Source organism: Salvelinus sp. IW2-2015, unplaced genomic scaffold (genome assembly GCF_002910315.2).
Source record: "Salvelinus sp. IW2-2015 unplaced genomic scaffold, ASM291031v2 Un_scaffold1958, whole genome shotgun sequence".
NCBI classification, from domain to species: Eukaryota; Metazoa; Chordata; class Actinopteri; order Salmoniformes; family Salmonidae; genus Salvelinus; species Salvelinus sp. IW2-2015.
In genome coordinates this window covers 12,039-29,538 of record NW_019943311.1, presented here as the reverse complement: position 1 = coordinate 29,538, position 17,500 = coordinate 12,039, and the positions used below count along the sequence as shown (strand labels likewise).

Sequence of the window (17,500 nt, the reverse complement as noted above, 5' to 3'; positions counted from 1 at the left end):
AACCAAGTGGTGGTATGAAGGAATGCGTCTGGAGTATTATGAGTGTTGCGGTCATAAGCTATCCTAAGCTATGCGTTCGGGATTGGGTTATGAGACACGTAAATCTCATAGCAGTGGTGAGTCCAACAGTAGCTTATTTTTTTTGAGAAGGCATCTTCATTCTAACAGGACTTTTACTCACGCGTAGAGGCTAATAGAGCTCAGCATTCTGTAAAATGATACTGTAACATCAAATCACTTATCAAACTGTATTCAAAATGCATGTACATTTAAATACACTTTAAAATAGGCTTGTCTACATATTTGTTGACGTATGTTTTATCTAGAGGGTTGTATTGTAAASTCCCTTGGTTGAAGCTATTTACGGCCTTGTACTGTACTTGACGCTTTAAGACGGTAAACGTACGTAAAAAAAACATGTATTCTCTCAATTTTATCAGGATGGTTTATATGCATTGATAAAACTGTTATTACGTAAGAAATTACTAAGTAATTACTGGTTAGTTTATTTGTGAGTTATAGCAAATAGGCATATTGCTCAATAAATAAAGAGCARCCCATCTGAAATGTAAAATTAAGCGTTTGATGCAAGTTTCAAACTAAGCAAGTACCTATTGTTATAAATTATGTAGGTTACCAAATCATCGTCCTTATTCATGCGGTCAAATTATTTATAGGCCATATTGAAATAAAAGGAAATTAAAAAAGTTGCAMTGCTCCTTTTGACCATATAGATGTATCGTTATTTTGTCACGTAATTACAGCATGAGCTGCGCAAGTTGGTTGGTGCATTTCAGTAAATATGTRAGTTTTCTTTAGGATCAATTCAATTTGTGCTGAATTAATCTAACACTTKAAATGAACTTCAACCAATACAATCGAACATCAAAGTTTGATTCTGGCCTCGAAATATCAGTACGATGACGTTTAGACTGCAGGTCAAACCAAAAATAAAAATATCGACACGTATTTAGGCGTAGGCTAGCGTAAAATAACCTTCTCAAAATGTGAATGACTTAGCCTATACATTAGGTAACATTTTGCCTTTATCGTTTCTTAATTACAAATKCAAATATGTTAATTAAAGACTCCGAATGAATCACTGAATAATGTAGTGAAAAGTTTAATCTAATTGGTAAATTGTGTCCCTCCATTAGCTTTCTATGACTGCATGAGATGTCCACACAGTTTTTGAAGGTGTGTGTTTGAAATGTTACCTGAACATTTTACAATCTGTATAAGCYTATCATTCGTTTTCCAAATGAGAAGGCAAATACGCAAATAAAGCATTTTAATTTATGATACAGTCTGTAGCCTACTTCAGGCTAATTMACAGGGATAGGCCTAAACAAAGGTTCACCTAAAACACATATTCACATAGCTATCTCTCCCTCTAATTGTCTGTGAATCGTGTTTTTTCGTGTCGTCAACAACTGACAACCTATATTTAACTGTAAAAGGACATTAACACTGCAGTCTACACTGCAGTCCAATCCACTGAAGACAATGTCCATGTCCCCTGTCACCAAAGAGCGTCGCTGTTTCTATCATTCGTGTWCTGTAGGATGGGGGGGATTTTCCTCCCAACGTTTTGACAATATTAATTCCGAGAGATATACTGTATGTTCTATATCATTTTATTTGGGTCAGGGTCAGATAGCCTACATTCTTAGCATACAATCCATAACGTTAGATACGTTCATAACGTAGAAACGTTCACAAAGCCTTTTTGTTTAAATATAATAATTCAGTAGTTTGTTTGCTGTTTAGACGGTTAGCCCTGTTAGCCCTGTTAGTATTATTCCTTATTATTCAAAGTTACTATATTAGTATACAGACTAAAAATGAAGGTTCCTCAATGGTTCTTTGATTAAGGTGATGGTTCTATGTGGAACCATACTAACCCAAATAATAAATATTTGAGTCTTTCAGTGTTTTTTGTGGTTCAAAAAGGGTTCTTTCCTCCTTAGTGATAATTCAAAAAGGGTTCTTTCCTCCTTAGTGATAATTCAAAAAGGGTTCTTTCCTCCTTAGTGATAATTCAAATCTAGGGTCGGCGCCTCATTAGAATAATTTGGGGTGTGGTTTGCTCACAGCTCTTTTTGTGCAACGGTGAGTGAGTGTCATTAGTGTTTAGAGAACCATCCTCCATAAAGGTTCTATAATTATTTATTTTTTACAATAAAAGGGTTTTATATCCCCCAAAAGAGTTGTAACCATAGCGGAACCCTGTTTTAGTGCTATATAGAAACRTTTTAAATGGTTCTTTGTAGGACCTTAGGAAAGGGTTCTTTATAGCACTATACAGGTTCCATTTAGAACCTAATGATTATGGTTCTTTATATAACCTTCAAAAAAAGGTTCCATATAGCACCAAAAAGCGTTGCGCTATGGTTACAAGCCGACTAACCCTTCTTTGACACTATATAGAACCATCTGTTTTTAGTGTGTATGTTACTGCAGGCCCATGGGCTTTAGACCTACTGAAGATTAGTAGAGAAACAATATAGTCCCAGGCCCACGATGCATTTGAGTTTATTTGGCTTGATACAAAATAACTTGAATGATAAAGATTATGGGCTGCTTCATTCTCGTTTGTAAAGAAATCATTTGGTTCCTTAAAGTTTCCTACATCTGGCGTCGATAGGGTAACAGTAATTCCAACTGACAAAACTGTTTAAAAAATCGCTCAAATAAAGATTCAATGTATATTTTTCTTTGTTTAACAGGAGTGACATTTAGACCTAAATAAACAATGATTATTTATGGGCAAAAGTGTGCGTGTGTGTGTGCGCGTGCGTGTGTGGCTCCATCGTGATTATTGCTTTCATCCAACAATTACATTTCTTAAATAGCCTATCACCTCTTAATAGTCTGGGGCAGTAGGCTTAGGTAGYCTACTAGCCGAGTATGTAGCAAGCAGTATATGCCCTGAGCATTGCTTTTCCATAAAGTCAGGCCGAATTAATCGTATACCTATATACCATYTACGGTAACCTCTTCGGATAGCATCGCCTGACCATGCGCGTACCGTCGTTAGCATTTTTATTTTCGTATCTCCCGCGACAAGCACTGCACCTATTACCTCACTGCGCGACAGAAGGCAGAGAGGCAGATGCGTCATTGAGGAGTAATTAACGCGCTAACATTAAACTTGAGCATCAGCACCGTCGCTGTGGCGCTGTTTCTGTCTCGTTGCCAAAGTCTGGCTGTTTGCCAGGAGGATAACGTCGCGATAAACAATAGCCTCGGCATTGTTTTTCCCCGTCTTCATGGTCCTACATAATTTTGAAGCTAAGGAAAGCAAGATAATACAATATTGGAACTGGTTTCTAGTGAATGCAAGGTAGGTTATGGCATAGGTGGTTATAGGTCTGGCATGTGGTTATGCTGATATTCATTTCAGACCAACAGCCTTTGTATTGTTCCATATTTCTGCAAACATCTTTTGACACATTTGATATGTCGCCTCCCTCCTCCTCCCCCACCTTTCCATCCATCCATCCATCCATCCATCCATCCCCTCTCCCTCTATAGCTTGCTGCCCTCTCTCTCTTTCTCGCTGTCTTTCTCATGCACCCCTTGCTCTATCTCTCTCTCTCTCTCTCTCTCTCTATCTCACTCGGTTGTGTCTGGAACAAAAACGATAGGGGACGTACATTTTGAGAGGCGCAGAGAATAGGCGATCACGCAGAGTAGGAACAAAAGCCGTCTGTTATGAAAGGACCAAACAGTGAAGCTGCAGCGTTTGGGTTTCTGGCCACGTTCGCCGATGCCGCGTGAGTGGAGGGGAGAAACAACAGATTCCAATCGCTCTCTCTCTCGTGGTCTAGGCTGGGGAGAATACTGCGCGTGACTCCGTTTAGTACAATAACCTTATTTATCTCTCTTGCCATTCAAGCACAAGTCATCTTTTTTGGGAACATTTRAGTAGGTTAAACTTCATTGATTAATTTGATGAGCAATATAAACTTTTGAAATATCTTTAACATTAATCAAAAAGGATATCTGGTACTATTTTGGATTATAAAGAGGCCCTGTTGTAAGTATGAACTTTGCTGGTGGTGATACTGTTAGATGTTAAGAGTTTCGTTCACCTGATGATTGAGGATATTTCGACTTGCATTTCATCTGGCATAATTTWGTTCGTTTTGGGTAGTTATTTTATCTTTCCATTTTTCAATTTTTMATTTGTAATACAAATTATTATGATTATGATTATTATTATTATTTTAGTCATCATTATAATTTTTGGCCTACGACTTATTCTCTAAACTAAATGTAACTTAATAACTCTTCCAAAGTATCATAGCCTATATATAGAGGTAGGTATATAGAGGCCCCCCAGCCGTTAGGYGAATGTTCAGAGATTGTTTAGGGATTGTTCAGAGCCTGGGAAAATGTTTCGGGGCCTACGGAGTGACGTGCTGACGAGACTCTCTTTTTCGGGGGACCTCGGGGCTCCCAGACGGTATTGTTATGATAATGATTTCCAGCTCCCTGTTGAACTTGATGTTGACTTCTTTCTTTGGGGCACATTTTTCTCTGTCACTTGTTTGTTGGGAAATCTTCCAGGGGTCTGCATGGCAGGGATTGTGAAAGGGACTATATAATGCACACCAAGGCTGATTTGAGTATAGACTGATTTATAGGCCGACATTCTTTTCTAACCCTAATTTGTTTGAGGTTACAGTCATTGCAATTTCTTCACGTGAAATGATGTCGTTACTTTATGGAAGTGGTAATGTAGTTGCCTGATAGGCTAATCACTAAATGTATTGTGCTATCCCATTATTATCCTGTGGGGCATCTGCAGGGCAAGTCGTACAGATTTACGCGGATGTGCAGATGAATGTAATGCATTTAGTTTATCATGTGGCATGGGATGAATTGAATGAATTTGATATAACATAATTTTTCTGTTAAATGCTATTTCCAGTTATGCATTTTAGCGGCAACAGGTGCGGGCGGTACTGGCCTTAGCCTTTGTACTGAATGGCCAGCTGCTATGCGAATGTCAAATTCTTTATGAAAAAATTGAATACAATTTTTCATTTAAATATTTTGTGCAATTTTGCAATATGGGGACTGAACTTGGATGACATCACTTAAGGAATAAATTAATGCGTTTCCCACATATAATATAATACATTGTATTTAGGTCAAGTGTAGGTCTATTTTGGTTTAAGAACACCATTATTTGTGTTTAAGTCATTTTATAGGACTAACTGGTGATTATTTGAGCTCTCGTTTTCTACTGATGTTTATGCTAAGAGGCTGCACACGCATGCCTTACAGTCAAGCGCGTGCTCAGTGGGCTAAAGGTTTGCTCGTCCAATCAAAATTCAATAAGATGATCTCAATTCATCAAAATGCTGCATACTGATAGGCTCACATCACGGCATGTCTTGTGATAGGCTAATAAATACTCTGGTTTGCTTGTGTCCTCACACGGTTACAAGTACTTTGTCTTCCCTGAATTTTAGTAACCATATCCGTTTTTTTATTACAAAGGGTTTTACGTGATTGTTGTTCAGTTCACTACGCGGAATGCTGTAAGGAGCGACGCATAGCCTATGCTAAACCTTGACAAAGGACCTTTCTCATGTTATAAAATCCAGGCTAGGCCTCGAGTAGCCATAACATGACAGTATTATAATCCCTTGGGATGCGGTCCCGTTTCACTGTAATTATTCTGACCCTATAGGCCTACGTGAACTCTATATCAATGTCTCCCAAGGTGTACCTTCGTGATAACGATGTGGCTCATGTGCTATAATCAGATATGATATCTGATGCAAGCAGGTATATTTCGTTCTGTTTAAATCTCCCTCTTCTATCTTTATTGGTAGTCTAGCATGCATCATATAGCACTCACACATACACACTCACGTGCGCGCGCGCACACACACAAACACGCGCGCGCGCATTCTAGATGGTAAAAGCCTTTCAAACTTTATGAGTACAGTGAGATGCTATACTGGCTCGTTTCCAGTAGATCGGACAGATCTCTTTATCAATAGATGTAGGTTGTTCATTATCCTGCAATCTCATCTATCTCTTGGCTAAAGCTATCCATCCTAACATACTTGATAACGTGGTACATCCGGACTGAGTACACTATCAGAAGTAGATTACAGCTGAAATGTGTAGAAGCGGCCAGACCATTTCAGCACCGTGGACAGAGACTTAGAATGTAGGCGGAGAATGAGTTGAATTCCTCTGCTTTAACGAGGGAGTTGGAGCCCATTTCCAAGTCATTGCTTTAGCAAAGCTTTACAGTTAAGACCTCCTGGTGCTTTCACACGAAGGAACAATACTTATTTATGTGCTGGTATAATTTCCCTTTTGGGTAAATGTGTGTTTTTACAGTGTGTTTGGCTGTGGTTGTGAGAGTGTGTAGAGGGAGAGAGAAGATGCTCTGGTCATCTTTGATGTAGAGTGAATATTTGACTAAATTCAGATCTTCCTATAACACCTCATCATGGTGTAAAATCTCAAACTGTTGTTGGCTTTGAAATAGAGGATACTAGAGGGAAAATAATGTGGACGAAAATACCAAATCACATTAGTACAGTAAGAAAACTGAGGAAGCAGCAGTGATGAACATTATTAAAATAGCTGCTGAGATCAAGAGGTAAGAGAGAATGTAGGCCAGCCAGCTAGTTGACRCAATGTAGGCCAGCTAGTTGACCCAAAGTAGGCCAGCCAGCTAGTTGACCCAAAGTAGGCCAGCCAGCTAGTTGACCCAATGTAGGCCAGCCAGCTAGTTGACCCAATGTAGGCCAAGCTAGTTGACCCAATGTAGGCCAGCTAGTTGACCCAATGTAGGCCAGCTAGTTGACCCAATGTAGGCCACCTAGTTGACCCAATGTAGGCCAGCTAGTTGACCCAATGTAGGCCAGCTAGTTGACCCAATGTAGGCCAGCTAGTTGACCCAATTCACCGCTCATCATGAGGCATTAATTAGCAAGAGCTTGTTAGCAGAACCTCTCAGATGATGAGAAGCTCAGAAATGAATATTTGGAAGTAGGCTAATTGGATAAAATCCTTGAAGCACAAGTTTAGAATATGCATGCGGAAAGAGATGATCTTCAGCCCTATAAGTAGCCTATGCCTAAAAATACTGGTTTGTTTTTTACAGCAATCGTAATACTTTGAAAAAGTCGTTATGGCGTAAGGAGTATAGAACAATATAGCAGAAATAGGTATATTCAAAGGCAATATGAAGCTTAAGCAAAAGCACAAAAGTTGTCTTATTCTTTCCTATTATAATTCGTAGATACCTCATTAAAAACTTTTAATTGAAATGTTCAAAAATAACATGAATTTTGGTTAAGTGTAGCCCTTGATTCGTGAGCATGTTTTTMCTATATTTTGGACGGTGTAATTTAGGAATTTTCACAGTTGTAATTAARCATATTTTTTATAATATTTTCCACTTGACTCCCCTGACTATTTTCATGCCTTTCATATTGTAAAACATTTTATCTTTGACCAAATTGTGATGACTATTTAAAAATGTATGTGGTGCATAAATTGAAAAAAGACTTGAGTAAACAGAGACAACATGCAGCCAAATATAAGTGATTAGACAATATATAATCTAAGAAAGACATTTGTATTTTTGCCAGGTAAAAATAAATGCTGAGTGGACCTATAGAGGCCCTTTCTCAAACAGGCCCGCTGTTGTAACGGTGGGTGGTATCGGCGTTCCCTAAACTACTTCACGAAATTACACATTATGAGGTCATGTATTATGAAATCAACATCACTAGCTCCTTCAATTCTGTGTTTGGGATTTTGACAAATCCTCTAGGCCTGGTGAATATATGTAGCTATTTCAGTGCATATTTCCCTGATAGACCACTGAGCGTTTTACAGGCTTATGTATAGGCCTATTTATGTTAACCACAGCATTGCTGTAAATGTGTAAACCTTAATTCTGACAAACTAGCAGTGTTGCACGGGATTCTCAAGATAATGCTCAATATTCCCAAATGACATCCAACTATGTTCTTGCTGCAAAGGTTAGGGTTGTATAAGCCTTACGTTTCTGGTTGACTTGTCTATTCTGAGAGTATGTTTGGTGTCTCCATTTTATATACGCTTGTGGAGAATATAATGGACTCTTCCAGTTAGGACTACACCACAATAATGCATTTACATAGTGAAATGCACCATGAATATTTACATTTTACGTGTGTGTGTGTGTGTGTGTGTGTGTGTGTGTGTGTGTGTGTGTGTGTGTGTGTGTGTGTGTGTGGTGTGTGTGTGTGTGTGTGTGTGTGTGTGTGTGTGTGTGTGTGTGTGTGTGTGTGTGTGTGTGTGTGTGTTGTGTGTGTGTGTGTGTTGTGTGTCGGGTGGTCAGGGCGGTTTGGGATTAGTAGGCGGGCGCGCGGGGGAGTTACCGCTAAGCATATTGTGAACTATCTCATGCTCGTCAGTTGCTGCCTGTGTGTCAGGGTGGAGACACGTTCTGTAGCCTATGGACATCTGCTGGTATATTCTCTATAGTCTGCTTTCTTCAACTTGACACTGAACCTTCATTTGCCTTACAGGCTATCTACATATTCTTACTAAAAACACATTTTAGAAATTGGAATACAAAAATGAGGAACGATACTACGAACTGTACATCTGTGAGTAAGATGTCTTATTTTAAGATGTGCATAATTTGTATTCATTGTATTGTCATGGGTTATAAAGATAATATTCTGAACTGTATCAGTCTGTGTGAAATTGTATTTTGAGGATGAGTAGGAGATAGCCTTAAGAAGTTCATGTTGCCTAGTGATGGCTTTAGGTACTTTGCTTTTCGTGTACCCTCAGCATTTTCTCTTTTTTCTTGTCAATATTAGCAATAACAACATGTTAGTTGCTGAGAATTTAATTAAGGCAGTTAGGCAGTTTTGTTGCAATAGCCTATTTGCTACCCAGCGCATGCATTGCCTTCTTATAGTTTGCGTTAGGTCTATGTGATTTACTTGAATAATACCCTATCTGAATGTAACCTACGCCTATAGGCTGCTCTAAATGATAGCCTTTTAATATTATATTTTAAGGTTTGAAAGATGGGTGTGATATTTTCAGATTTAAGACGGAAATCGTTGAACTTGATAGATAACAGGCTGTGTGTGTGGTGTGGTCAGCTACGTAGACAGCATTCCCTTACATAGCCCTATCTACACAAATATATATATATATATATATATATATATATATATATATATATATATATATATATATATATATATATTTTATATATACATGGCATGCATACATATGCTGGGAAAACAGCATCGTTGTCTACGGAGCTATACGGTGTGTTGGCAGTGCGGGAGAGCCTCTCGAGCGTCTCGCTCCAACGACTGTTTCTGCTCCATGTGACCACAAACAGCGGATACGCAGCGGCCCCTTTAAGAGACGACGGGTTCGTTTGTGTCTTTGGTTATCTAGCTGTATGAGTTATAATTTCATAAAGCTAGAGAACCGAAAGTATAAACTAATTCCAAGGACTTCAGAAGCCGGGCCTGCGGCGAGGTGGCTATGGTCTGGGCAGGGAGAAGGTAGGGGGGCGCTGGATGCTGCACATGTCTGTGCCAGTTCAGAACACCCAAAATGCCGACGTGGGGATTCAAGTAGACTCCTGCCTGCTGAGAAACGGTAGATAGCTTTGGATTTAGTGTATTCAGGTGTGAAATTATAAGTCTAAAAATGAATCAGTTTAACCTGATGTGTAGCCTATCTTGAATAGGAGCTGAGAATACGCTGGCTGCGCTGTCAATGGATGCGAACAGTCGAGCATCTTGATGCTTGGACCTAATGCACATTTCTAAATAGTTATAGAGTTAAGCTGCTGTACTTTATAACCGGAAAGGCAAATGAGGAATATAGAAATGCAAGACAGTTGTTCTGATAGTGTTATTGCTATTCGATCTGGAAAAACAGAAGAAAGGGTAAAAAAAAATACATTTCGTCCGATTGGTCAGTTCTGAGGTGTCACTTGGTTCTTGAAGCAGCGATATCAGCAGGCAGGTCACCCATGATACAAGTCAGTATTCGACGTCCATCCATGTCTCAGGACGTCGGGAGGTGAAGTGGAAACCGGCCACTAGGAGCAACAGTGAGCACTGTTACTTTCAAGTAGGCTATACATAAATTGAAACCCACCACTAAGTAAAGCTATACATTTCACAGAGATGTCTGATATGCAACAAACTCTCACCGTCTCATGTCAGAATTAGACYTTCATCCATGTTTCTTAATCATCTGAAGGGTCCATGTTTGAATCCAACAATAGAAAGTTGTTTTTGATATTTCCCTTTTAAACCTATCATTAACCTTAACCCTTACATTAACCATTATGAGTTCATGCCTAAACTTAACCTTGGAACAATACAAAGCAGTAACCAAACACTTCGAAATTTGATGTTTGGAACAACTTAAAAATGTGACATTTCTGAAACATGGATGAACTTCTAATTCTGATGTGAGATTGTGAGAGATTGTTGCATATCAGACATCTCTGTGAAATGTATAGCTTTCCTTAGTGGTGGGTTTCAATACTGTATATTTAAAATACTCCTGATAGTCAAACCAATATATTCACCTTCCRACTATAGCCTACCTGTATTTTGGGGCAAAAACATAATGAAAAGAAAACACAAGTTGCATAGCATACTGCCTAGGCTACCTAATCGTTTTGATGACAATCATAGACTATTACAATTGGATTTTGTGTATTAGCCAGTGGCGCAACTTTCGTTGAGGACGGGGGGGACATTCCCCACATTCTGAAATTGCATTTATGTCACCCCCGGTTTTATCATTGGAATGTGATACAAAATGAGGCAGCGGTGTGCTTTAGGACCATGCGGACGCCTCCGAGTGGTCGGGTAGGCTGTTTGGAGTGTTTATCAGACTGAAAAAATGTAATAATAATAATAATATTATGTACCACCCACTTCTAAAACCAAAGTTGCGTCCCCTGCGCCCCATCCAGGACCTCTATACCAGGCGGTGTCAGAGGAAGGCCCTAAAAATGGTCAAAGACTCCAGCCACCCTAGTCATAGACTGTTCTCTCTGCTATTGCACGGCAAGCGGTACCGGAGCGCCAAGTCTAGGTCCAAGAGGCTTCTAAACAGCTTCTACCCCCAAGCCATAAGACTACTGAACACCTAATCAAATGGCTACCCAGACTATTTGCATTGCCCCCCCCCCCCCTTTTACCCCGCTGCTACTCTCTGTTGTTATCATCTATGCATAGTCACTTTAATAACTCTATCCACATGTACATATTACCTCAACTAACCGGTTCCACCGCACAGTCACTCTGTACCGGTACCCCCCTGTACCCTGTATATAGTCTCGCTATTGTTATTTTACTGCTGCTCTTTAATTACTTGTTACTTTTATTTCTTATTCTTATCCGTATTATATATATATTTTTTTATATTATTKTTTTTTATTTAATTTTAAATTTTAAACCGCATTGTTGGTTAGGGGCTRGTAAGTAAATAATTCACTGTAAGGTTGTTGTATTTGGCGCATGTGACTAATACGATTTGATTTGGTATTAGCAGTAACAACAGTCGTTCTGCCATCTTAAAACTTTAGGTTGTACCTGTCAAGAACTGAGTGATAGCAGATTCATGTTGTTGGCTACAGCCACCTACATATTGTTAGSAGAGACACAGGCCTCTATGTAGCGTGAGAAGGAGTGTTCATTTGAATGCACACAAAACAGGTGTGATGTTAGACGTTGGCATAGCTGCATAGCTCCTGTAATTTCTTTTACTGAATACGCAGAATGTATGTAAATCCCTCTCGCCATGTCAGAAGAACAGGGTGTATGTACTTTTTACTGTAAGAAAGAAATAGATCAATCTTCCCTATTCCAAAATACTATTTTGATCTCAGTATCACATGTTGTGTTGCCCTTGTGTGGAGAAGTAATGAAACTAATTCATATAGCTGGTCAGTGACAGGTTCTCAACATGTTATGTAGCCTATAATGTTTTCCTCATGATTCCATCAATATTTACTGATAATGAATGCATGTAACTGGTGACAGTTAACTGCTGGAGGTGTGTATTTTAGGCATAATAATGTTTATTCTGTTGAAGTTCCTGAAGTAGACATTGGTTGTTCATTATGCGTACAGTACAGTATTTCAGACCAAGTTCAAAGTGAGTTTGAATAGTCATTCTGAGGAGATTGTTCTAGAATTGAACAACGTAACACAGCACAGAATAGTTTCTGTTCTATTTATACTATTCTTAGAATGATCATAAATAAGGATCTATCTTTGGCTGTGAGTGACGTGTCATAACCCACATTCTATTTGGAGGATGAGTGACACATAGCTCAATCTTTGATGTATACTTCTGYGTTGTTGAAAGTTTGGCCTTGAATTGGAATGASAATGTAGGAAGAAGAGTAGGAGTCTTCTTGGCTGATGTTTGGATGATTTGAAATYATCTACACAGACTCTTCCTCAATCTCTAGTTGACTACTAGAAAAGTAGCAGTAGAGCAACGGAACACAGAGACACAAGCAAAACTTCAGAATTTATCTATGACACGTGTTTTTAGTTGATATAATTCATGCTATAATTGTATGATTTTTAAGGTTAATATACTCAAAATAATTAACGCCATTTGTCTTTTTTTAAATTCAGGCTTAGGTATGGCTTGCTATATCCTAATTTGTGTTCTCCGATATCCTTTATACGGTTAATAACAGTTGATAACGGTTAATAACGGTTGATAACGGTTGATAACGGTTAATAACGGTTGATAACGGTTTATAACGGTTAATAACGGTAGATAACGGTTGATAACGGTTAATAACGGTTGTTAACGGCTAATAACGGTTAATAACGGTTGATAACGGTTGATAACGGTTAATAACGGTAMATAACGGTTGATAGCGGTTAATAACGGTTGATAACGGTTGATAACAGTTGATAACGGTTAATAACGGTTAATAATGGTTGATATTTTGATCAACAGCATTGTAACCCATCATGTCTCTCAATTATTTTTTATTTCAGGAAGAAGAAAAAGTGATTGTACATACTGGAAGGTGCACCTGTCAGAAAACAAGATGGCGTCTCATGTTACCTTGAGGTCTCAGATACCAGGGACTGGGAGGAGGAGGGCCCAGGTCAAACCTACAAGGATCAACCACCAATTTACAGGTAACAATACTACAGATAAAAACATAAAATATATCATATTCCACATGTCCTTTCACTTAATATTCAGTTTACCTTTTGTTCTTCACAGGTGCAAATACTTAACAAGTTGGCCCTAAGAGTACGGCAGTAGTTAAAACGAGGAATTAAAACGTTGGTCCTCAAACCGTATATACTTCAATTGAGAAGTCTGAGARGTATGCATATGATGCTCTTGCTTGTATATTAGGTACCGTGGTGTAGCTACTAGCTGATGCAGTCATCCCCAGTGTTGTGTTGTGGTACAGAATAGTTTTCTATTGTGCGTAAATAAATGAGAGAAAGGGAGTGGAAGTTAGTCCATTATTGAGATGTGCTTGTTTTACTAGTGGCGGTCATTTTGTCTCAGTTGATAGGTCATCTTGGGTTTTGGGAAGGTGCTACATATCTTAATTTCACCCTGKTTCTCACAGCAGGCACATAAACCTGCAGCAACAGGAAATGTGAATTATTATGTGGATTATAATTAATTGACATTTTTCTAGGGATTGATACATTTTCCAACAGGGCAAAGTGGAAATTGGAAACTTTAGAAGCCATTTTAAATCTTGAATACACCACAATTAGCATTTCCTGCTATGCAGGAAAATGATCTGCGAAAACAGTGATCAAAGCAGATCTGTATGTAAGAACCCAAAGCTGTGTGTGTGGATGGGGGAGTGTTTGTGGGGATCTAGTAAGGGTCTGTGTATGTGGACTAGAGTGTGTGTATGGTGTGTGTGTTGAGGACAGAGGCCATGGATAGATACTTCATACCACTTAGACAGCATGGTAGTTTTCCAAATACCATATCTAATAATTAAAACAATTTGAAAGACATTTACATAGTTAATTTTTTAATTGTAAAATATTTCATTTCAAAATGTTCACAGCCTCAGGTCATGAGGAAATGTATTTAGATTGTAAAAATAAATATACTTTTAGTAATGAATATAGGCCTATACAGTATTTGCAGTCCAAGCCAAATGTACTATTATTTTGCTGTCTAATATTTGAGTTAGGGTAAGGCTGCAAGGTCGGTTCAACGTTACTGTTCCTCAAACCACACACTTCCTAAATATTATTTTGAACAAACTGAATACCAACTCCAAATATAATTTAGTTTATTCCTTTATCCTCTGAAATGTTTGCATTTTTCACATTCTACACCCCCCCTTCTCTTGTTCTCTCTCTATTTTACTCAGAGACACACACTTATTTGTATCCTTTAAAATACTCTGATCAAGTGGCTTGCTATAGCTAAGGTGCAGGGGAGCTGGGTGTCTAATCCATATTTGAGAGCCTTTGCTGCGGTGCCTTATCTCTTTAAGTGAGCAAAGGGGACAGGGGCTCGTCCTGGGTTTGGGACTGCTCATGTGGAAAGGCTGTTCTGGTGGCTCTGTCTGTTTCACCCCTAATTCCTAGGCAAGCCCCCGCCCCCATATTTTCCCCCTCTTTTTCTCATTCTTTCTCTGTTCCGCTTTCTATTCATGTAACCCRGATCTGTTAATATTTTGTTATCTTTTTCTTAAGGAATAGTCATATTTTCTAGGACACTTTTAATTCTTAGGTGTCATTTTTAGAAATATGGCAGTATTTTTGTTGATGCTTATGTTAGAGTAAAGAACATTTTTAAGACCTACCTTAACATACATTGAATATTTAAAGATGTACTTTAAGAAATTACAAACAGTACCTAAACAAGAAGGCCAGGTCCAAAGCAAGGTCAAATCATCATGTCTTCCAACCTTGGGTCGTTCAGTTGGAGGCTAGCTCAGTGAAATTTGTTGAGAGGGTCTTTGACTTGTCTAGACTTTCCCAAGCTTTTATATTACCGTATGCAAAGACTTCTCTGTGCACTGCTCTCAAAAGTGGATGTAAATTATGCCCTGAGCATTATACAGTCTCATTTGAGATAAATCTCTGCAAATTAATGCAGTGTGTGTGTGTGTGTGTGTGTGTGTGTGTGTGTGTGTGTGTGTGTGTGTGTGTGTGTGTGTGTGTGTGTGTGTGTGTGTGTGTGTGTGTGTGTGTTGTGTGTGGTGTGTGTGTGTGTGTGTTGTGTCATGACAGGAGAACTAATGTAGTAGAGTGCATTAATACATCAGAAACACATTACACACACTTTAGTCAATTTTTCTGTTTTTCCTCATTTCAACAAAAAATATATTATGAAAATGAACAAATTGTCTCACAACAAGTTTGTGTGGAGTGAAATGACAGAGAAACAATATTCTAGGGAGCGATACAAGGCCTGCAAGTCAAATTTGCACATGTGAGGTGAGTTGGGGGAGGGGAGGCGAAGAGAGAGAGAGAGGAAAGAGAGATCTCTTTGGATCTTCTATGCAAACTAGGACTGGAATAATGAGAGTGAGTGTGTGTGGGTGGGAGGGGTGGAGGAGGAGTGGAGGGAGGGGGATTTGTGGCAGCTTTTGAAAGGCAGCGAGCTGCAGACTGAATGAGTAGGGACGGGAGAGGAAGACAGACGGGGGGACAGGGGGGGGGGGGTACAGGGGGGTAGTGGTAGGGGCCCCATTGGTATGACCCATCCACCAGAGCAGCTGTGAAAAGAGGTCTCGTCTTTTTCCCACGCCCAGCAAGACGCAAAAAAGTAGTTCAGCTCGCTAGGGTCAAGTCCCATCGCTAATATATACACACACATGCATACAAACACGCAGAGAAAAACATTCATGTATAAAAGTTGTGCAAATTAATGAGCTGTCTGGGAGGCAGTCTGACATGGAGACACCTGCCATTCTCCCAGAACACACTGCAGCCTCACTTGGGGCCACTGGGTTCGATGGGGAGACAAATCATTCCTCATTTCAACTTGAACTTACACTCTCAGAAGAACAAAAACACTTTTTAAAGTCTTGATTTTAGCTGCACAGTACTGCGTCTCTGTTTTTAAATATTGGTATGTAATGCATTTTGTAATGTAACATATATTTCAGGATTTGTTTAGACACATTTTTTAATTGTTCAGATAGTGATATAGCCGGTCACATATTATTACATTCAGGATGTTATGATGCTCCAGAGAGATGGTTAGTTACTGTTGTGTTGTATTACGTTGTGTTGATAGCTGTTATATTTCCACCCCCACTCTGCACCCCCTGCAGACAAACTCGGACCCATAGCCTTGAGCTTGGCTGTGTTACACCCAGAATGCTTTGGGAGAAAACACAAAAGACAGCACATTTAAACAAGGAGAGAATGGGGGTCAGTGTGTGTGTGTGTGTGTGTGTGGGTGGGTGGAAGACATGACAACTTTAGAGGAATGTCTTGCAGGCGGACTCTCAGTGTGATTCCGGTCCTAATAATGGGGGCATGGGTGTGAAAGGGAAAGGGGACATTTTAGTATTCAGCTATACACACAGAATACCAAATACCATCTTTGATATATGCAAGTATTCTAACGCCAGGCTCTATGATAACAATAAAGATATGAGAGCGAGGGAGAGAGCATTTCAGGAAGTCTTCAGAATGTTGTTGCCGCTACGTGTTCACTCTCATATTAGAGCACATTTAAAATGTTTAGTCACCATTTGTAACAAAATAGTTAGTTATTAGAGGATATCACCTTAAAATGTTTTAGGCTTTTAAAAGCTACCTAATATTGTTGACATATTCATGCAGTCCACACATATTCTACAACTGGTTTCATTGTTTGAGGTGAGCCGTTACACAGATGGCAAAAATGGTTACTGTGGTCTTGTCTTACTGTTCGTTGCAGTGGCATCGACACCCAGAGCCCTGACACACACATTTTTCTCCCTCTCCTTTCTCTCACTGCCTGTTACACTACCCAGAATGGTGCCGCACTCAAATCACTCCTGCTGCCCTCCTCAGCTGCATCCATGCTACTCTGAGCTGTGTCACACTAATATTGCTCCCCACTTGACACGATTAACTATCCCGCTTTACGTTCCGCAAAATTAAAAGACACAAGCCTTCCAGTCCTTTGAGTGAACAGTTACTAAGCACTCATCCCTCTCCTCTCCTCCTTTCCTCTCCTCCTCTCCTCTCCTCCTCTCCTCTCCCCTGCCCTGGTATTCAGACAGAGGTGGAGAATAGAGAGGGGCACCTCCTCCTAATTAGCTCTGTGTAAAGACGTATTGTGAGCGTCAGTGTGCGTATGGAGAGGATCTGTGCCACAGGCAGTGGGAGTATTGTGAGGTGATGTATAGTCTGTTTATTGGGTTTGTTAGTGGAGTTGAAACCCTGCTGTTTGAATAGAATACACTCTCTTCTCTCACTCTCTCCTCTCACTCTCTCCT

The 17,500-nt window shown here is 39.5% G+C and overlaps 1 long non-coding RNA gene across 1 annotated transcript in view; it reads left to right on the top strand.

Annotated features, from left to right (window-relative positions):
* LOC112072551 (uncharacterized) overlaps positions 1–13,539 on the top strand; it is a 16,972-nt gene extending 3,433 nt beyond the window's left edge. The window contains exon 3 of the long non-coding RNA XR_002894340.2: positions 13,059–13,539. This is a non-coding gene — a long non-coding RNA (uncharacterized lncRNA). The remainder of the gene's footprint in view (positions 1–13,058) is intronic.
* The last annotated feature ends 3,961 nt before the right edge of the window (positions 13,540–17,500 follow it).